The sequence below is a fragment of the Triticum dicoccoides genome, chromosome 6A (genome assembly GCF_002162155.2).
Source record: "Triticum dicoccoides isolate Atlit2015 ecotype Zavitan chromosome 6A, WEW_v2.0, whole genome shotgun sequence".
Taxonomy (NCBI): domain Eukaryota; kingdom Viridiplantae; phylum Streptophyta; class Magnoliopsida; order Poales; family Poaceae; genus Triticum; species Triticum dicoccoides.
Window position 1 is genome coordinate 149128839 of NC_041390.1, and position 22485 is coordinate 149151323.

The following is a 22485-nucleotide window of genomic DNA, read 5'->3' on the forward strand; positions in this document are numbered from 1 at the left end:
GATAAAAAAGATATATTTTGATGTGGAATGCTACCTAGCATAATCTTGATCATATATCTAATCATGGCATGAATATTAAGACACGAGTGATTCAAAGCAATAGTCTATCCTTTGATATAAAAATAATAATACTTCAAGCATACCAACCAAGCAATTATGTCTTATTGAAATAACTTAGCCAAAGAAAGCTCATCCCTACAAAATCATATAGTCTGGCTATGCTCCATCTTCACCACACAAAATATTCACATCATGCGCAACCCCGATGACAAGCCAAGCAATTGTTTCATACTTTTGACGTTCTCAAACCTTTTCAACTTTCACACAATACATGAGCGTGAGCCATGGACATAGCACTATAGGTGGAATAGAATATGATGATAGGGGTTATGTGGAGAAGACAAAAGGGAGAAAGTCTCACATCAACTAGGCGTATTAACGGGCTATGGAGATGCCCATTAATAGATATCAATGTGAGGAGTAGGGATTGCCATGCAACGGATGCACTAGAGCTATAAGTATATGAAAGCTCAAACTGAAACTAAGTGGGTGTGCATCCAACTTGCTTGCTCATGAAGACCTAGGGCATTTGAGGAAGCCCATCGTTGGAATATACAAGCCAAGTTCTATAATGAAAATTCCCACTAGTGTATGAAAGTGATAACTCAAGAGACTCTCTATATGAAGAACATGGTGCTACTTTGAAGCACGAGTGTGGTAAAAGGATAGTAACATTGCCCCCTTTTTGCGGGCTTCTTTGGCCCCCTTTTTTTATTTAGGCTTCTTTGGCCTCTCTCTCTCTCTTTTTTTTGGGCAATGCTCTAATAATGATGATCATCACACTTTTATTTACTTACAACTCAATATTACAACTCAATATCTAGAACAAAGATATGACTCTATATGAATGCCTCCGGCGGTGTACCAGGATGTGCAATGATCTAGCGTAGCAATGACATCAAAAAACGGACAAGCCATGAAAATATCATGCTAGCTACCTTACGATCATGCAAAGCAATATGACAATGAATGCTCAAGTCATGTATATTATGATGATGAGAGTTGCATGGCAATATGTCTCGAAATGGCTATGGAAATGCCATGATAGGTAGGTATGGTGGCTGTTTTGAGGAAGGTATATGGTGGGTTTATGGTACCGGCGAAAGTTGTGCGGTACTAGAGAGGCTAGCAATGATGGAAGGGTGAGAGTGCGTATAATCCATAGACTCAACATTAGTCATAAAGAACTCACATACTTATTGCAAAAATCTATTAGTCATCGAAACAAAGTACTACGCGCATGCTCCTAGGGGGATAGATTGGTAGGAAAAGACCATCGCTCGTCCCCGACCACCACTCATAAGAAAGACAATCAATAAATAAATCATGCTCCGACTTCGTTACATAACGGTTGACCATACGTGCATGCTACGGGAATCACAAACCTCAACACAAGTATTTCTACAATCCACAACTACCCACTAGCATGACTCTAATATCACCATCTTTATATCGCAAAACTATTGCAAGGAATCAAACATATCATATTCAGCGATCTACAAGTTTATGTAGGATTTTATGACTAACCATGTGAATGACTAGTTCCTGTCATCTCTCTAAATAGATATAAGTGAAGTATGAGAGTTTAATTCTTTCTACAAAAGATATGCCCATGCTCTAACAAATATAAGTGAAGCAAAAGAGCATTCTACAAATGGCGGTTGTCTAAGTGAAGAGAAACAGGCAATCCAAACTTCAAATGATATAAGTGAAGCACATGAAGCATTCTATAAAGCCATACTCAAAAGATATAAGTGAAGTGTAAAGAGCATTCTATAAATCAACCAAGGACCATCTCATACCAGCATGGTGCATAAAATAAAAGTAAAAACCTAAATGCAAAAGACGCTCCAAGACTTGCACATATTGCATGAACGAAACGAATCCGAAAACATACTGATACTTGTCGAAGAAAGAGGGGATGCCTCCCCAGCATCCCCAAGCTTAGACACTTGAGTCTCCTTGAATATTTACTTGGGGTGCCTCGGGAATCCCCAATCTTGAGCTCTTTCCTCTCTTCCTTCTTTTCACATCGAAACCTTCTCAATCATTGAACACTTCATCCACACAAAACTTCAACAGAAAACTCGGTAAGATCCGTTAGTATAATAAAGCAAATCACTACTCTAAGTACTGTTGCATACCAATTCATATTTGGTTTTAGCATTGTGTATACTGTAGTATAACTTTTTCATGGCTTAATCCACTGATATAAATTGATAGTTTCATCAAAACAAGCAAACTATGCATCAAAAACAGAATCTGTCTAAAACAGAACAGTCTGTAGCAATATGAACATTCACCATACTTCTGAAACTTGAAAAATTCTGCCAAAATTAGGAAAAATAAAAAATATGTACAGAAAGACATTGCAAAAAGAATCAGAACCATTTGATGTTCCAGCTAAAAATGTAAAATCACGTACTACAGCCAAAGTTTATGTCCTACACCGTACAAACCATCAAGCAAATGTAAACATCCTAAAGGCAAACCTTGGCACATTATTTTTATAATACAATGGAATTATACAAGGGGATAATTATTTTGTTGAAAAATTTCTGTAATCAAGATTCACAAGGTTGCCATGAGCATGAACAAAGTTCAAGGAGCTCTCCCACTTCAATAGTGCTTGTCTTTCTCACTTTCACTTTCCTTTTTGAAAAGTTTTGGGTTCCCCTCTTTATTTTTGTTGTTTTTAAACTAAATGAAAGCACTCAACAGAAATAAATGACTCTCTAAAACTTCCGGGTTGTCTCCCTGGCAGCGCTTTCTTTAAAGCCATTAAGCTAGGCATATAGTGCTCAAGTAGTGAATCCACCCGGATCCCAAGGTATATCAAAGCCAATTTTAATTAACAATGATTTGTAATTTAGTAGTGAGCACAAAGCAACATATATCAAGCAATGAAGAAGTCTAACTCTCTTCATATGCATCGGCATGTCATAAAAGAACAATTCATGCACACCTAGTAAAGGCCAATGCATAGTATAAACAGTTTCTTGCAAATTTATCGCATTGGAAACATAGAGAGGTGGAGATATAGTTCCTCTCTCATAATAATTGCAAGTAGGAGCATCAAGCACATGAATATTATATCTATCAAAATCATCATGTGCAACGGTAAAAGGCAATCCATCAATATAATCCTTAATAAGTGCAAACTTCTCCGATATAGTATAATCGGGAGAATTCAAAAAGATAATAGGACTATCATGCGTGGGTGCAATAGCAACAATTTCATGTTTAACATAAGGAACTATAGAAAGTTCATCTCCATAAGCATAATTCATATTGGCATCTTGGCCACAAGCATAGCAAGCATCATCAAAAAGGGATATTTCAAAAGAATCATAGGGATCATAACAGTCATCATTGCAATCATCCTTCGGTAAGCACGAAGGGGAATTAAACAATGTATGAGTTGAAGAGTTACTCTCATTAGAAGGTGGGCATGGGTGATCAATCCGCTCTTCCTCCTTTTGTTCTTCGCTCTCCTCCTCATCTTTTTCATCCAATGAGCTCACAGTTTCATCAATTTCTTCTTCCATAGACTCCTGCAAAATATTAGTCTCTTCTTGGACAGCGGTGTAGTCCTCAATATATAGTTTAACATAAGCATTAGAAGCATAATTCTCATAACAATATTCAAGTATGGCAAAAAAATTAGATTTGTGAAGAGTAGCATCATACTTTTCAATCAAAGAAGCAATTTCAGAAGCACCCTTAAAAGCAACAAATTCTTCAATTTGTTGAACATCATAGTAATTACAAACACCCTTAGCATACGAAGATACGATTCCATTATTACTAAACTCACATTGATAGGGAAGGTGTTTCTTAGGGTTTTCAGAACAACAAGTAAAATCATATATTTCACATAAATTCCAAGCATAGCATTGCAAACGTTGAATTTGACCCCATAATAGTTTCCGTTTTACAGATATATGGTGTCGCACATAACAAGCATGCTCATCTAAAGGTTTGCCCTCAACTAAGCTAGTTGGGGTTTCGGCACGAGCACAAAGGGATCGAAGATGATCCAAGTAAAAAGCTTCAGCAGTGTGATATATTTTGAGTGGTTCTTCAACCATGGGTTCAGTAGGTACAACTAATTTTTTTGGTATTTTGCGTTTCCTACCCATAACTAAAGGTAGAAAACAATTAAGAACAGCAAATAAAAATTACTTAGTGATAAAGAAAACAAGCACACACGAGAATATTCACCCCACGCTATTGCTCCCCGGCAACGGCGCCAGAAAAAGGTCTTGATAACCCACAAGTATAGGGGATCGCAACAGTTTTCAATAAGTAAGAGTGTCGAACCCAATGAGGAGCTAAAGGTAGAACAAATATTCCCTCAAGTTCTATCGACCACCGATACAACTCTACGCATGCTTGATGTTCATTTTACCTAGAACAAGTATGAAACTAGAAGTACTTTGTAGGTGTTTTTGGAAAGGCTTGCAAGAAAGTAAAGAGCACGGAAATAAAACTAGGGGCTGTTAAGGTAAAGAAGCAACTAAAGTAAATATAGCGAGTGTGGAAAAGTGGTGGTAGGAGTTGCGAAATTGCCCCTAAGCAATTGACTACTTTACTAGACCGATAGCAAGTATTATGTGGGAGAGGCCACTGCTAGCATGTCATCCCTTACTTGGAATTTTATGCACTTATGATTGGAACTATTAGCAAGCATCCGCAACTACTAATGTTCATTAAGGTAAAACCCAACCATAGCATTAAGATATATTGGTCCCCCTTCAATCCCGTATGCATCAATTTCTATGCTAGGTTGAAGGTTATGTCACTCTTGCCCTCCAATACACAGTCCCCTCAACATACAACTAACCCCTATGGTGTGATCCATGCGCACGCTCATATGATGGGCACCAAAGGACAACAACATAACCACAAGCAAATTAAATCAATCATAGAAATTCATCAACCACCGATAGGACAACGAAAATCTACTCAGACATCATAGGATGGCAACACATCATTGGATAATAATATGAAGCATAAAGCACCATGTTCAAGTAGAGCGTACAGCGGGTTGCGGGAGAGTGGACCGCTGTAGATAGAGGGGGGGAGGTGATGGAGATGTTGGTGAAGATCGCGGTGATGATGATGATGGCCATGGCGGCGTTCCAGCGCCACCGGAGGAGAGGGGGAGACGGGCCCCCTTCTTCCTCTTCTTCCTTGACCTCCTCCCTAGATGGGAGAAGGGTTTCCCCTCTAGTCCTTGGCCTCCATGGCATGGGAGGGGCGAGAGCCCCTCCGAGATTGGATCTATCTCTCTGTTTCTCTCTGCTTCTGCGTTCTCTTCTGGCTCTGTTTCACCGTTTCGTATATATATATATATATATATATATATATATATATATATATATATATATATATATATATATATATATATATATATATATATATGGAGATCCGTAACTCCGATTGGCCTGAAACCTCCGCCTTGATTTTTTTTCCGAATATTAGCTTTCTTGCGGCAAGAGAAGAGCGTCAACCGCCTTACGGTGGGCTCACGAGGGTAGGGGGTGCGCCCCCTGCCTCGTGACCACCTCGGGCACTGGTTCGCGTTGATTTTCCTTCCGAATTTTCCATATTTTCCAAAAATAAGCTCCATCCGTTTTTATCCCGTTTGGACTCCGTTTGATATGGATATTCTGCGAAACCAAAAACATGCAACATACAGGAACTGGCATTGGGCACTGGATCAATATGTTAGTCCCAAAAATAATATAAAAAGTTGCCAAAAGTATATGAAAGTTGTAGAATATTGGCATGGAACAATCAAAAATTATAGATATGGCGGAGACGTATCAGAGGGCACGCCTTGTTGAGGTTGGTGAAGTCGACGCACATTCGCTCCTTCCCGCCTTTCTTTGGCACCACGACGGGGTTTGCCGGCCATTCGGGGTACCTAACCTCATGAATGGCACCTGCCGCCTCCAACTTGCGGGTCTCTTGGACGATGAAGGCCTGCTTCTTCATGGACTGCCGCCTTGCTCGCTGCTTCACAGGGCGCACATTGGGGAATACCCTTAAGTGGTGCTCAATCACCTCTCTCAGGACCCCCAGCAGCTGATTGGGCGCCCATGCGAATATATCCTTGTTCACGCGCAAGAACTTCACCAATGGTTCATCTTGGTTGGGGTTGAGGCCGACACCTATGGTCAAGGTGGCTCCCGAGGAGCCGTCCTCGTCGGCCGGCGCCTGCTTGGTTTCTGCCTTGTCTTGGGTGAACAACTGCTTCTTCTTGGTTGGTGCGGCCTCCTTGGCCTCGGGGGCACCGGCGCCGATGGGCTGCACCACCGCAGCGGTCCTGAAGGCAAGTTTGAGCGCCGTCGCGGCCTCCTTGGTGTCCCCCTTGACGGTAAGGGCACCTTTGCTTCCAGGCATCTTCATGAGGTTGTAGGATGGATGAGTTGCCGCCATGAACTGGGCCAGAGCTGGGTACCCGAGGATGGCATTGTACGGGAGGCCGATGTGGGCGATGTCGAAGTCGACCAGCTCGGTGTGGTAGTTGTCGCGCGCGCCGAAGGTGACGGGAAGGCGGATCTGCCCCAGGGAGCGGGCAGCGCCACCACCAACTCTTGAGAAAGGCTTGCTGAGGCTGAGCCGCTTGAGCGGCACGTGAAGAAGGCTGAAGGCTTCCACAGAGAGCAAGTTGAGGCCAGCGCCGCCGTTGATGAGGGTCTTGGTGATGGCCACGTTGCAGATGGTGGGCGTGCAGAGCATCGGAAGCATGCCCGAGCCGGTGGTGGTGACGGGGTGGTCTTCTGAGCTGAAGGTGAGGTCGGCCTCAGGCGCGGCGCAGCCCGGCGGAGCCCTCGAGCGCTTGGAAGCGACACCAATCTAACGGAGGAACGACTTGATGTGGCGGTCTGAAGGCGGTGCCTGTGAGCCACCTAGCAGGGCCGCGACCGCGTGGTGTGCCGGTGCCGCGTAGCATGCAGTGAAGAGGTCGTGCGACTCCTCACAAGACGCCACCGTGGATCCGGGAAGGTTGAGCAGCCAGGCATGTAGCTCGCCGGCGAGGGCCATGGGAAACCAGCTGGCCATGACGTTGGCATCACCTCCGGCCTCGAGGGCGGCCTCCTCGTATGCCAGTAGGGAAGCCGACGGGTCCGCTGCGCCGTCATAGCGCGGCGGCATCTCCGGCTTGAACTGGGTGGCCACCGCACCCGCCGCAGGGCGGGGGCCAGGGCTCGGAGCCCTCTGGCCCCGTCGTCGACACTGGCCGTCGGAGTCGGTGGCAGGGCACCTGCCATGTGCGCGGAGCACGGTGGCGACGGAGCGCATATCGACGGAAGAGAAGCTACGGCACACCCCCTACCTGGCGCGCCAAATGTCGGATCATGGTTTCCGGCAAAACCCTCAAGGTTCGAACACTGGGGTGCACGCGAAGGTTTTCTCCCTATCGATCCATGCCCTAGCTCGCTAAGATCTCGCGGATGAACTCCACGAACTTGCAACACAAAGACACAAGATTTATACTGGTTCGGGCCACCACTGTGGTGTAATACCCTACTCGGTGGTGGTGGATTGCCTCTTGGGCTGATGATGAACAGTACAAGGGGAAGAACAGACCTCCTGAGGTTGAGGTGTTCTTGTGCTTGGCGAACTTGTGTGGGTGAGATGCCTCTGAATGAATTCTCCTTCTCTTTCTCTCATTTTTTGTCCCCCCTACTGTGGTGGCTAGTTCTACTTATATAGGCCCTGGTCCTCTCCCCAAATATTAAGCGGGAAGGGAGCCAACAACGGCCAATTTGAAAGGGGACATCTAGTACAGCTTATCCTGACAAAAGTAGTCTTCACCTGCAAAAGGCTCTGGTGATGACGCCGTGTTGGGCTCCATGGTGACCTCCATCTTGTCGTCCTGCTGGTCTTGGTCTCGTTGCACCGATATGGAAACCTTTGCTTGATGCCTCGATACTCCGCGCCTGCGCTTGCCCCCTTGGCACCAAAGAGGAACCAAGGACACTGCGCACGCTGGCGCCCGCCTGGTCTCGATCGTCATGGCTCACGTCACGAGGACCTCACGAGGTTTGCCTTGCCTTGATCTCTATGCCCCTCGTGAGCCTTCCTAGCAAGGCCGCTCCTGATGAGGTCTTGTGTCGCCCGCCTCGCGAGGCTTGGCACCTCGCGAGGATCTTGAATACCTCGTCGATGAAGATGGGCTGTACAGACCTGCTAGCTCAGCCACATCGTGGGCGGCAGGCAGGCAAGTCTGGGGACCCCCGTTCCCAGAATGTCGACACATTCTTCTTCTAACACTTTGGCACAATTATCGGAATCGTTATTTTCATGGAAGACATTAAAAAGGTGAAGCATATGTGGTATCCTCAATTCCATTTTTTATTTTTATTTTATAAACTAAACTAGTGACAAAACAAGAAACTAAAAGATTCGATTGCAAGATCTAAACATATACCTTCAAACGCCGCCATCATCCATCATGACACTAACAATTGAGGCATCCCACACCAAAATCAAGATGAGTCCGTGATGTCTACTACACAACCTTCTTCTTGTAGACGTTGTTGGGCCTCCAAGTGCAGAGGTTTGTAGGACAGTAGCAAATTTTGATCAAGTGGATGACCTAAGGTTTATCAATCCATGGGAGGCGTAGGATGAAGATGGTCTCTCTCAAACAACCTTGTAACCAAATAACAAAGAGTATCTTGTGTCCCCAACACACCCAATACAATGGTAAATTGTATATAGGTGCACTAGTTCGGCGAAGAGATGGTGATACAAGTGCAATATGGATGGTAGATATAGGTTTTTGTAATCTGAAAATGTAAAAACAGCAAGGTAACTAATGATAAAAGTGAGCACAAACGGTATTGCAATGCGTTGAAACAAGGCCTAGGGTTCATACTTTCACTAGTGCAAGTTCTCTCAACAATAATAACATAATTGGATCATATAACTATCCCTCAACATGCAACAAAGAGTCACTCCAAAGTCACTAATAGCATAGAACAAACGAAGAGATTATTGTAGGGTACGAAACCACCTCAAAGTTATTCTTTCTGATCGATCTATTCAAGAGTTCGTAGTAAAATAACATGAAGCTATTCTTTCCGTTTGATCTATCCTAGAGTTTGTACTAGAATAACACCTTAAGACACAAATCAACCAAAACCCTAATGTCACCTAGATACTCCAATGTCACCTCAAGTATCCGTGGGTTTGATTATACGATATGCATCACACAATCTCAGATACATCTATTCAACCAACACAAAGAACTTCAAAGAGTGCCCCAAAGTTTCTACCGGAGAGTCAAGACGAAAACGTGTGCCAACCCCTATGCATAAGTTCACGAGGTCACGGAACTCGCAAGTTGATCACCAAAACATACATCAAGTGGATCACGTGATATCCCATTGTCACCATAGATAAGCACATGCAAGACATACATAAAGTGTTCTCAAATCCTTAAAGACTCAATCCGATATGATAACTTCAAAGGGAAAACTCAATCCATCACAAGAGAGTAGAGGGGGAGAAACATCATAAGATCCAACTATAATAGCAAAGCTCGCGATACATCAAGATCGTGCTGAATCAAGAACACGAGAGAGAGAGAGAGAGAGAGAGAGAGAGAGAGAGATCAAACACATAGCTACTGGTACATACCCTCAGCCCCGAGGGTGAACTACTCCCTCCATGTCATGGAGAGCGACGGGATGATGAAGATGGCCACCGGAGAGGGATTCCTCCCCTCCGGCAGGGTGCCGGAACGGGTCTAGGTTGGTTTTCGGTGGCTACAGAGGCTTCTGGCAGCGGAACTCCCGATCTAGGTTTCTTTCTGGAAGTTTCAGTATATATAGGATGTTTTGGCGTCGAGAACAAGTCAGGGGGGTCTCCGGGCTGTCCACGAGGTAGGGAGGCGCGCCCCCACCCTCGTGGGCAGCCCGGAACTCTTCTGGCCCAACTCTTTTACTCCATGTCCTTCTTCTGGTCCAAAAGTAAGTTTCGTGAAGTTTCAGGTCGATTGGACTTCATTTGATTTTCCTTTTCTGCGATACTCAAAAACAACAAAAAAACAAAAAGTGACACTGGGCTCTAGGTTAATAGGTTAGTCTAAAATAGCATATAAATGCATATAAAACATCCAAGGTTGGTAATATAATAGCATGGAACAATCAAAAGTTATAGATTCGTTGGAGACGTATCAGTCCGTGCTGAGCTATGCCACGATAGCGCGTGCAGCTAATGGTACATAGACAGGGAACTAGTAGCCCTCACCGACCCCTCAACGCGCTGCCGATCGGCCATAGGCAAAACCGACAATGGATCTGGGTGGGATCTAGATCCACAGTCGCCTCGCTGGAGAACCCACGGATTCCTGCCGGCAATCGGGGCGACCACCGCCGCGGCACAACCAGGGACGCCGCCCTGGCTGCTGCACGCTTTCTCCCAAATGGCCCGGCCACGGCCGCTCCATGGGGATGGATGCCGCATCCATCACCTTGGCCCTTCGGCGTCAGGCCCGCCACCACCACGTCCTAAGCCGGCGACAGCAGGGAGGGCTGTGATGTTGACTGTTGTTGGTGGTGATACGTCTCCAACGTATCTATAATTTTTGATTGCTCCATGCTATATTATGTACTCTTTTGGACATTATTGGGCTTTATTATCCACTTTTATATTATTTTTGGGACTAACCTACTAACCGGAGGCCCAGCCCAAAATTGTTGTTTTTTTGCCTGTTTTAGGGTTTCGAAGAAAAGGAATATCAAACAGAGTCCAAATGGAATGAAACCTTCGGGAACGTGATTTTCTCATCGAATACAACTCAGGAGACTTGGACCCTACGCCAAGGCACATAACAGGAGGCCACGAGGTAGGGGGCGCGCCCTACCCTACCAGGCGCGTCCCCCACCCTCGTGGGCCCCCTGCTGCTCCACCGACGTACTTCTTCCTCCTATATATATCCACGTACCCCCATACGATCAGAACAGGAGCCAAAACCCTAATTCCACCGCCGTAACTTTCTGTATCCACGAGATCCCATCTTGGGGCCTGTTCCGGAGCTCCGCCGGAGGGGGCATCGATCACGGAGGGCTTCTACATCAACACCATAGCCTCTCTGATGAAGTGTGAGTAGTTTATCTTAGACCTACGGGTCCATAGTTAGTAGCTAGATAGCATCTTATCTCTTTTTGGATCTCAATACAATGTTCTCCCCCTCTCTTGTGGAGATCTATTCGATGTAATCTTCTTTTTGCGGTGTGTTTGTTGAGATCGATGAATTGTGGGTTTATGATCAAGTCTATCTATGAATAATATTTGGATCTTCTCTGAATTCTTTTATGTATGATTGGTTATCTTTGCAAGTCTCTTCGAATTATCAGTTTGGTTTGGCCTACTAGATTGATCTTTCTTGCAATGGGAGAAGTGCTTAGCTTTGGGTTCAATCTTGCGGTGTCCTTTCCCGGTGATAGTAAGGGCAGCAAGGCACGTATTGTATTGTTGCCATCGAGGATAACAAGATGGGGTTTTCTTCATATTGCATGAGTCTATCCCTCTACATCATGTCATCTTTCTTAAGGCGTTACTCTGTTTTAACTTAATACTCTAGATGCATGCTGGATAGCGGTCGATGAGTGGAGTAATAGTAGTAGATGCAGGCAGGAGTCGGTCTACTTGTCTCGGACGTGATGCCTATATACATGATCATGCCTAGATATTCTCATAATTATGCTCAATTCTGTCAATTGTTCAACAGTAATTTGTTCACCACCGTAGAATACTTATGCTCTTGAGAGAAGCCACTAGTGAAACATATGGCCCCCGGGTCTATCTTCATCATATTGTTCTCTTACTACTTTGTTATTTACTTTGCCTTTATTTTACTTGCATCTTTATCATAAAAATACCAACAATATTATCTTTATCATATCTATCAGATCTCACTCTCGTAAGTGGCCTCATAGGGATTGACAACCCCTATTTGCGTTGGTTGCGAAGATTTATTTGTTTTGTGCAGGTACGAGGGACTTGCACGTAGCCTCCTACTGGATTGATACCTTGGTTCTCAAAAAATGAGGGAAATACTTACGCTACTTTACTACATCATCCCTTCCTCTTCGGGGAAAACCAACAGAGTGCTAAAAGAGGTAGCAAGAAGGATTTCTGGCGCCGTTGCCGGGGAGGTCTTCGCAAAAGTCAACATACCAAGTACCCATCACATACCCTTAGCTCCCGCATTACATTATTTGCCATTTCCCTCTCGTTTTCCTCTCCCCCCACTTCACCCTTGCCGTTTTATTCGCCCTCTCTCCCTATCCTCCCTCTCTTTCTCTATTTGCCTCTTTTTGCCCATTTGCTTTCTGTTTGCTTGTGTGTTAGTTTGCTTGCTTGTCACGATGGCTCAAGATAATACTAAATTGTGTGACTTCACCAATACCAACAACAATGATTTTATTAGCACTCCGATTGCTCCTCTTACCGATGTTGAATCTTGTGAAATTAATACTGCTTTGCTGAATCTTGTCATGAAAGATCCGTTTTCTGGCCTTCCTAGTGAAGATGCCGCTACCCATCTTTATAGCTTCGTTGATTTGTGTGACATGCAAAATAAGAAAGATGTGGATAATGATATTGTTAAATTGAAGCTATTTCCTTTTTCGCTTACAGATCATGCTAAAGCTTGGTTTTCGTCTTTGCCTAAAAATAGTATTGATTCATGGAACAAGTGCAAAGATGCTTTTATCTCTAAGTATTTTCCTCCCGCTAAGATCATCTCTCTTAGAAACGATATTATGAACTTTAAGCAACTTGATCATGAACATGTGGCACAAGCTTGGGATAGAATGAAATTAATGATACGTAATTGCCCTTCTCATGGTTTAAATTTGTGGATGATTGTTCAAAAAATTTATGCCAGATTGAATTTTGCTTCTAGAAATCTTTTAGATTCGGCCGCGGGAGGCACTTTTGTGGAAATCACTTTAGGAGAAGCTACTAAACTCCTAGATAATATTATGGTTAATTATTCTCAATGGCACACTGAAAGATCTACTAATAAAAAGGTGCATGCGATAGAAGAAATTAATGTTTTGAGTGGAAAGATGGATGAACTTATGAAACTATTTGCTAATAAGAGTGTTTCTTCTGATCCTAATGATATGCCCTTGTCTACTTTGATTGAGAATAATAATGAATCTATGGATGTGATTTTGGTGGTAGGAACAATTTTGGTAACAACGCGTATAGAGGAAATTTTAATACTAGGCCTTATCCTAGTAATCCCTCTAATAATTATGGTAATTCCTACAATAATTCTTATGGAAATTATAATAAGATGCCCTCTTATTTTGAATCTAATATTAAAGAATTTATTACTTCGCAAAAGAATTTTAATGCTATGTTTGAAGAAAAATTGCTTAAGATTGATGATTTGGCTAGGAGCGTTGATAGAATTTCTCTTGATGTTGATTCTTTGAAACTTAGATCTATTCCACCTAAGCATGATATCAATGAGTCTCTCAAAGCCATGAGAATTTCCATTGATGAGTGCAAAGAAAGAACCGCTAGGATGCGTGCTAACAAAGATGCCTTTATAAAAGCGTATTCTTCTAGTTCCTATGAAAATAATGACGAAGATCTAAAAGTTATTGATGTGTCCCCTACTAAATCTTTGTTTTGCAATATGAATCTTGATAATGATGGGACTTAATATGATCCACCTTTACCTAGAAGGCATTCTAAAAATTCGGAATTTGTTGATCTTGATGCTAAATTTGATAAAAGTGGGATTGAAGAAATTAAAACACTAGATGTTGCTAAACCCACTATTATGGATTTCAAGGAATTTAACTATGAAAAATTCTCTTTAATTGATTGTCTTTCCTTGTTGCAATCCATGCTAAATTCTCATCATGCTTATAGTCAAAATAAAGCGTTTACTAAACATATCGTTGATGCCTTGATGCAATCTTATGAAGAAAAACTTGAATTGGAAGTTTCTATCCCTAGAAAACTTTATGCTGAGTGGGAACCAACTATTAAAATTAAAATTAAAGATCTTGAATGCTATGCTTTATGTGATTTGGGTGCTAGTGTTTCCACGATTCCAACTTTGTGTGATTTGTTAGGTTTCCGTGATTTTGATGATTGCTCTCTAAACTTCCACCTTGCAGATTCCACTATTAAGAAACCTATGGGAAGAATTAATGATGTTCTTATTGTTGCAAATAGGAATTATGTGCCTGTTGATTTTATTGTTCTTGACATAGATTGCAATCCTTCATGTCCTATTATTCTTGGTAGACCTTTCCTTAGAACGATTGGTGCAATTATTGATATGAAGGAAGGAAATATTAGATTCCAATTTCCATTAAGGAACGGCATGGAACAATTTCCTAGAGAAAATATTAAATTACCTTATTAATCTATTATGAGAGCCACTTATGGATTGCCAACCAAAGATGGCAATACCTAGATCTAGTCTTGCTTGTTATGCCTAGCTAGGGGCGTTAAACGATAGCGCTTGTTGAGAGGCAACCCAATTTTATTTTTATTCCTTTCCTTTTGCTCCTGTTTAGTAATAAATAAATTATCTAGCCTCTGTTTTCCTTGTGTTTTTTGTGTTTAATTAGTGTTTGTGCCTAGTAGAACCGTTGGGAAGACTTGGGGGAAGTCTTGTTGAACTTGCTGTAAAAAACAGAAACTTTAGCGCTCACGAGAACTGCTGCCATTTTTATTTTAAGAGTTCTATTTATTTAATTATTTTTTAAGATGATTAATAGATAAATTACTCACGTCCAGAAATTTATTTTAGAATTTTTGGGGTTCCAGATCTTGCGCTAGTACAGATTACTACAGACTGTTCTGTTTTTGACAGATTCTGTTTTTCGCGTGTTGTTTGCTTATTTTGATGAATCTATGGCTAGTAAAATAGTTTATAAACCATAGAGAAGTTGGAATACAGTAGGTATAACACCAATATAAATAAAGAATGAGTTCGTTACAGTACCTTGAAGTGGTCTTTTGTTTTCTTTCGCTAACGGAGCTCATGAGATTTTCTACTTTAAGTTTTGTGTTGTGAAGTTTTCAAGTTTTGGGTAAGGATTTGATGGATTATGGAACAAGGAGTGGCAAGAGCCTAAGCTTGGGGATGCCCATGGCACCCCCAAGATAATATAAGGACACCTAAAAGCCAAAGCTTGGGGATGCCCCGGAAGGCATCCCCTCTTTCGTCTACTTCTATCGGTAACTTTACTTGGAGCTATATTTTTATTCGCCACATGATATGTGTTTCGCTTGGAGCATCTTGTATTATTTGAGTCTTTATTTGTTAGTTTACCACAATCATCCTTGATGTACACACCTTTTGAGAGAGCCATACATGATTTGGAACTTGTTAGAATACTCTATGTGCTTCGCTTATATCTTTTGAGTCATATAATTTTGCTCTAGTACATCACTTATATCTTTTAGAGCACGATGGTGGATTTGTTTTATAGAAACTATTGATCTCTCATGCTTCACTTAGATTATTTTGAGAGTCTTAAATATCATTGTAATTTGCTTAAAGTCCTAATATGCTTGGTATACAATATTAATAATAAAACTTTCTTATGAGTGTGTTGAATACTATGATAAGTTTGATACTTGATAATTGTTTTGAGATATGAAGATGGTGATATTAAAGTTATGCTAGTTGAGTAGTTGTGAATTTGAGAAATACTTGTGTTGAGGTTTGTGATTCCCGTAGCATGCACGTATGGTGAACCGTTATGTGATGAAGTCGGAGCATGATTTATTTATTGATTGTCTTCCTTATGAGTGGCGGTCGGGGACGAGCGATGGTCTTTTCCTACCAATCTATCCCCCTAGGAGCATGCGCGTAATACTTTGCTTTGATGACTAATAGATTTTTGCAATAAGTATGTGAGTTCTTTATGACTAATGTTGAGTCCATGGATTATACGCACTCTCACCCTTCCACCATTGCTAGCCTCTCTAGAACCGCGCAACTTTCGCCAGTACCATAAACCCACCATATACATTCCTCAAAACAGCCACCATACCTACCTATCATGGCATTTACATAGCCACTCCGAGATATATTGCCATGCAACTTCCATCGTCATCATATACATGACTTGAGCATTCATTGTCATATTGCTTTGCATGATCGTAAGATAGCTAGCATGATGTTTTCATGGCTTGTTTGTTTTTTTGATGTCATTGCTACGCTTGATCATTACACATCCCGGTACACCGCCGGAGGCATTCATATAGAGTCATATTTTGTTCTAAGTATCGAGTTGTAATTCTTGAGTTGTAAGAAAAATAAAAGTGTGATGATCATCATTATTAGAGCATTGTCCCAGTGAGGAAAGGATGATGGAGACTATGATTCCCCCACAAGTCGGGATGAGACTCCGGACGAAAAAAAGAGAAAGAAAAGAGGCCATAAAAATAGAAAAGGCCCAAAGAAAAAAATGAGAGAAAAAGAGAGAAGGGACAATGCTACTATCCTTACACTTGTGCTTCAAAGTAGCACCATGATCTTCATAGTAGAGAGTCTCTCGTGTTATCACTTTCATTTACTAGTGGGAATTTTTCATTATAGAACTTGGCTTGTATATTCCAATGATGGGCTTCCTCAAATTGCCCTAGGTCTTCATGAGCAAGCAAGTTGGATGCACACCCACTTAGTTTATTTTTGAGCTTTCATATACTTATAGCTCTAGTGCATCCGTTGCATGGCAATCCCTACTCACTCACATTGATATCTATTGATAGGCATCTCCATAGCCCGTTGATACGCCTAGTTGATGTGAGACTATCTTCTCCCTTTTTGTCTTCTCCACAACCACCATTCTATTCCACCTATAGTGCTATGTCCATGGCTCACGCTCATATACTGCGTGAAGATTGAAAAGTTTGAGAACACCAAAAGTATGAAACAATTGTTTGGCTTGTCATCGGGGTTGTGCATGATTTAAATACTTTGTGTGATGAAGATAGAGCATAGCCAGACTATATGATTTTGTAGGGATAACTTTCTTTAGCCATGTTATTTTGAGAAGACATGATTGCTTTGTTAGTATGCTTGAAGTATTATTATTTTTATGTCAATATTAAACTTTTATCTTGAATCTTTCGGATCTGAACATTCATACCACAATTAAGAAGAATTACATTAAAACTTTGCCAAGTAGCACTCCGCATCAAAATTCTGCTTATTATCATTTACCTACTCGAGGACGAGCAGGAATTAAGCCTGGGGATGCTTGATACATCTCCAACGTATCTATAATTTTTGATTGCTCCATGCTATATTATCTACTGTTTTGGACATTATTGGGCTTTATTATCCACTTCTATATTATTTTTGGGACTAACCTATTAACCGGAGGCCCAGCCCAGAATTGCTGGTTTTTGCCTGTTTTAGGGTTTCGAAGAAAAAGAATATCAAACGGAGTCCAAACGGAATGAAACCTTCGGGAACGTGATTTTCTCATCGAATACAACTCAGGAGACTTGGACCCTGTGCCAAGGCACGTAACAGGAGGCCACGAGGTAGGGGGCGCGCCCTACCCTACCAGGCACGTCCCCCACCCTCGTGGGCCCCCTGCTGCTCCACCGACGTACTTCTTCCTCTTATATATTTCCACGTACCCCCAAACGATCAGAACAGGAGCCAAAACCCTAATTCCACCGCCGTAACTTTCTGTATCCACGAGATCCCATCTTGGGGCCTGTTCCGGAGCTCCGCCGGAGGGGGCATCCATCACGGAGGGCTTCTACATCAACACCATAGCCTCTCTGATGAAGTGTGAGTAGTTTATCTTAGACCTACGGGTCCATAGTTAGTAGCTAGAGAGCATCTTATCTCTTTTTGGATCTCAATACAATTTTCTCCCCCTCTCTTGTGGAGATCTATTCGATGTAATCTTCTTTTGCGGTGTGTTTGTTGAGACCGATGAATTGTGGGTTTATGATCAAGTCTATCTATGAATAATATTTGGATCTTCTCTGAATTCTTTTATGTATGATTGGTTATCTTTGCAAGTCTCTTCGAATTATCAGTTTGGTTTGGCCTACTAGATTGATCTTTCTTGCAATTGGAGAAGTGCTTAGCTTTGGGTTCAATCTTGCGGTGTCCTTTCCCGGTGATAGTAAGGGCAGCAAGGCACGTATTGTATTCTTGCCATCGAGGATAACAAGATGGGGTTTTCTTCATATTGCATGATTCTATCCCTCTACATCATGTCATCTTTCTTAAGGCGTTACTCTGTTTTTAACTTAATACTCTAGATGCATGCTGGATAGCGGTCGATGAGTGGAGTAATAGTAGTAGATGCAGGCAGGAGTCGGTCTACTTGTCTCGGACGTGATGCCTATATACATGATCATTCCTAGATATTCTCATAATTATGCTCAATTTTGTCAATTGCTCAACAGTAATTTGTTCACCCACCGTAGAATACTTATGCTCTCGAGAGAAGCCACTAGTGAAACATATGGCCCCCGGGTCTATCTTCATCATATTGTTCTCTTACTACTTTGTTATTTACTTTGCCTTTATTTTACTTGCATCTTTATCATAAAAATACCAAAAATATTATCTTTATCATATCTATCAGATCTCACTCTCGTAAGTGGCCTCATAGGGATTGACAACCCCTATTTGCGTTGGTTGCGAGGATTTATTTGTTTTGTGCAGGTACAAGGGACTTGCACGTAGCCTCCTACTGGATTGATACCTTGGTTCTCAAAAAATGAGGGAAATACTTACGCTACTTTACTACATCATCCCTTCCTCTTCGGGGAAAACCAACAGAGTGCTAAAAGAGGTAGCAAGAAGGATTTCTAGCGCCGTTGCCGCGGAGGTCTTCGCAAAAGTCAACATACCAAGTACCCTAGGGAGGCGTCGCAAGGGGGTCCCGAGGGGGTTTCGTTTGGGAAGGTAACACCATAGGGGTAGTAGATATACATCCAACCTCTACAATATGTATTTGAGAACATGGAAAAACAGATGGGGGGACAATTCACAAATTTTCGACGACGAAGTAGAGGCCAAAAGAACACCTGATCCTGCGTCGCCCAACGCTAGCGAAACATGGGTAACCCGCGCCACCATCGTTGTTGGGTGGTAGGTGCGACATATGCCAACGGGTGGCTTATCATTGTGGGAGCCAGTAAGACGTCGCCGGTGCCTGGATGCGGGATGAGGCGAAGACATGCACGCCGACGAATCTTACCCAACTTCGGGGCTCTCCGTGGAGATAACACCCCTACTGCTGCTCTGCGGGGTCTCCGCATGATCACTAGATGAACAAGTAGCTACACTATGCTCCTCGAGCTGTTTGGCGAGAGGAGGAAGAAGGGCTCTGCTCGATCTCTTCTCCTCCGTAAGTGGTGTCTAAAACTAGCAGGGATCAACCCTTTGCATGGGTGTCCCGGGGGGTTTATATAGGCCTACCCCCCGGGGATACAATGGTAATCTGGCTGGGCGTGGGGCCCAGCCGTCTGTGTCCACACTCGCCGGCTTCTGCGCCGGCTGTTGGGGCCCGCCGCCTAGTGGGTCCTGCCGGCTGCCGGCTCCTTGGTCGACAGGCAGGCCCCACTGTCCAGGGCCTTGTCGGTGGCTGGTTACTGTTGCTCAATCCTGGTGACGAGGGCTTCGCCGGGGTGGGCGTGGCTACAGTGCTGCCGTCCGGCGGGTGATCGTTGTAGCCTCACCGCGTCTTGTCTCCTTAATGGGGCGTCTCCTTCGAGGGGGGTGGCAAGCCGGCTGTGGAGAGCCGGCTCTGTCTTGGACCGACTGGGGGAGGCCTGGCCGCCTTTGGGTGTCTCTCTGCCTGAAGGGGCTCACCGCCCGTGGGCCACACTGGCAGCCCGTCATGGATGACATCAGGGTCAACGTGGCAACAGTGTCGCGCCGGACGGGTCATGGCCACCCGTATGGCGCACTGTGCCAGGCGTGCTCCGGGATTCGGGGGTGGCAGGCTTTACTGTAGCCACGCCCCGTCACATCGCCGTTATGTGGATGCAGACTTCGAGGGTACGATCTTGAACGCTTTGTGGAAGCCGGCTTCTTGGAGTTGGCCTTCTCGCGGTCCGCTTCTCGGAGCCGCCCTCCCGCGGCTTTCTTTATGAGGGCTAAAACTCGGGTCACCTTCCGATAGTCGGCCTGGGAGACAACCGGCAAGGGGAAGGCGGCCCCATGTCTTGGATTCTTGAGGGCCGGATAGGCTCGTAATTTTTTCAGAAGGGCCAGGGGGAGCCGGCTAGGCTACCCATGGTTATTTACTCCGACAGTAGTCCCCGAAGATGATCGAGCTTCGAGGCTGACAAAGGGACGAGAAGCTCGGTCAGCTTCCTACCCTGAGGGGCCGGCTGTGCTTGTGCGCGCCGTCTTCGGAAAGCCCCGTTTTTCGTAGGCGGGAACGCGGGTCGGCCTGCGAGCTGACCGCAAGCCATCCCACGGGCCACGTGGCAAGGAAATCCTGCCAGTGCACGCGCGCGACGAGACGCCGCCGCAGGCCCGGGCCCGCCACTCCTAGGCCTCGGCCCGAGAACGGATCTTCTGCCGCCCACGCGGACCGCTCGCCTTCCCACGGCGGTTTTATTACACCATCAGGGCGCAATAATCGCGGGACGTGGGGGAGTGGGCACAGTTGATCCCCACGTTCCCCCACGCCATCCTCGGCTCCGCCGCGCGGGTCTATAAGTAGGGGGAGGAGGGGGAGCAGCAGAGGCTCACACGCTCTCCCTCGCTCCGCCCCTTCTCGCCTTCCTTCTTCTTCTTTCCGCCGCCGCAGCCACCCATTGCTGCGCCGTTCCGCCGCCGGACCTCTCAGTTCCTTTGGTCCCGCCGTAGCGGGGTCGTGCGCGTCTCCGCCGTCGCATCGTCTTGCTCCTCGCTGTATTGCTCCCATGGCGCTGTCGAGCTCGTGGGATGGCTCCAACGTCCACGAGGACCACGTCGAGTTCCTCCGCCGGACGCGGCGCCTGCCGGGCGAGAACTTCGTGCGGGTTCGTCAAGCGCCGGCGAGGGAGATTTCGCCGGCACCGGAGGAGGGCGAGCGGGTGATCTTCCGCTCGCACTGCCTGCGCGGCTTCGGCCTCCCGGCGAGCGGATTCCTTCGAGCCTTCCTTGAATTCTACCACCTCCAGCCGCATCACCTCACGCCCAACACGGTGATGCTGCTGTCGGCTTTCGTCACCCTGTGCGAGGGCTTTCTTGGGGTTCTTCCCACGCTCGAGCTCTGGGGGGAATTCTTCCAGAGCAAGCTCGGCACCGTCGCCGCGGGCGTGCCCGCCCCCTGCGGAGCCTTCATTGCCATGAGGCGGACGGGCGAGAACAATCTGTTCCCGCCCATTCCACTGATCCAGTCGGTGAAGCTCTGGCAGAAGTCCTACTTTTACGTGAAGAACGTCGCCCAGCAAGGCGACTACGTCAACCTGCCGGCTTACGTAGCCGGCCCGCCGGCTGGGAGGCGACCTTCGTGGAGCTACCGGGCCAGGTCGTTGTCTCAGGCCGGGAACGCAGCCGTCTCCCGGCTTCGGGTGATGACCCAGTCGGAGGGCCTGACCGGAGCCGACTTGGTGGCCGCCTTCGTGGAGCGTCGGGTACTTCCGCTCCAAGGCCGGCCTCACATGATTTGCCAGATGAGCGGCCGCTTCGACCCGTGTTGGCTGAGCACCAGGGAGATGCCTCATGCAGAGGTGTCTTACATGGTGAACTACATCTCCAACTGCAAGCTTGCCGAGGATTGGCGATACGGCAAGGAGCCGTATTCCCGCGCCAACCCTCCGCATGCCGTAAGTTTTTTCTTCTTTTCTTCCTTTTTGTAGCCGGCCTCATGATAGCCGACCTCTGACCAGTTGGTTTGCCTTTAGCAGAACCCTCTTATTCCGCCGACGGCCGGGGCCGCAGGGGTAGAGCGCCAACTCCTCCCCGACCGTACGGTGGACGACGCCGACGATCCGGACCTGGGAGCGGCCGCCATGGAAGACGTCATCATGGGGGAAGGCGACAAGGCCGGAGGCGTGGGGCTCGGGGCCGGCTTCGAAAACTGGCTGGACGACGACGAGGTCGAAGCCGCCCCGCACCGCCAGCCAGCGCTTGATCATCAAGGCACGGGACCGTCTGCCGCGTCGGCTGCCCGTGGCAGCGCGTAGAAGCGTCGGGCCGCGTCGACCTTCTTCGGCAGCCGACCGAAGAAATCCAAGGCTTCTACGGCGGCGACCAAGCGGGATGAGGCGGCCGTGAAGGCGGCCCGCTTTCGTAAGGCGGTGAAACAGCCGCAGGCGATCTCGGCGTAAGTCGTCGAATGTCTTGTATATATATATATATATATATATATATATATATATATATATATATATATATATATATATATATATATTGTTGTCCTTTTCGACCGAAAC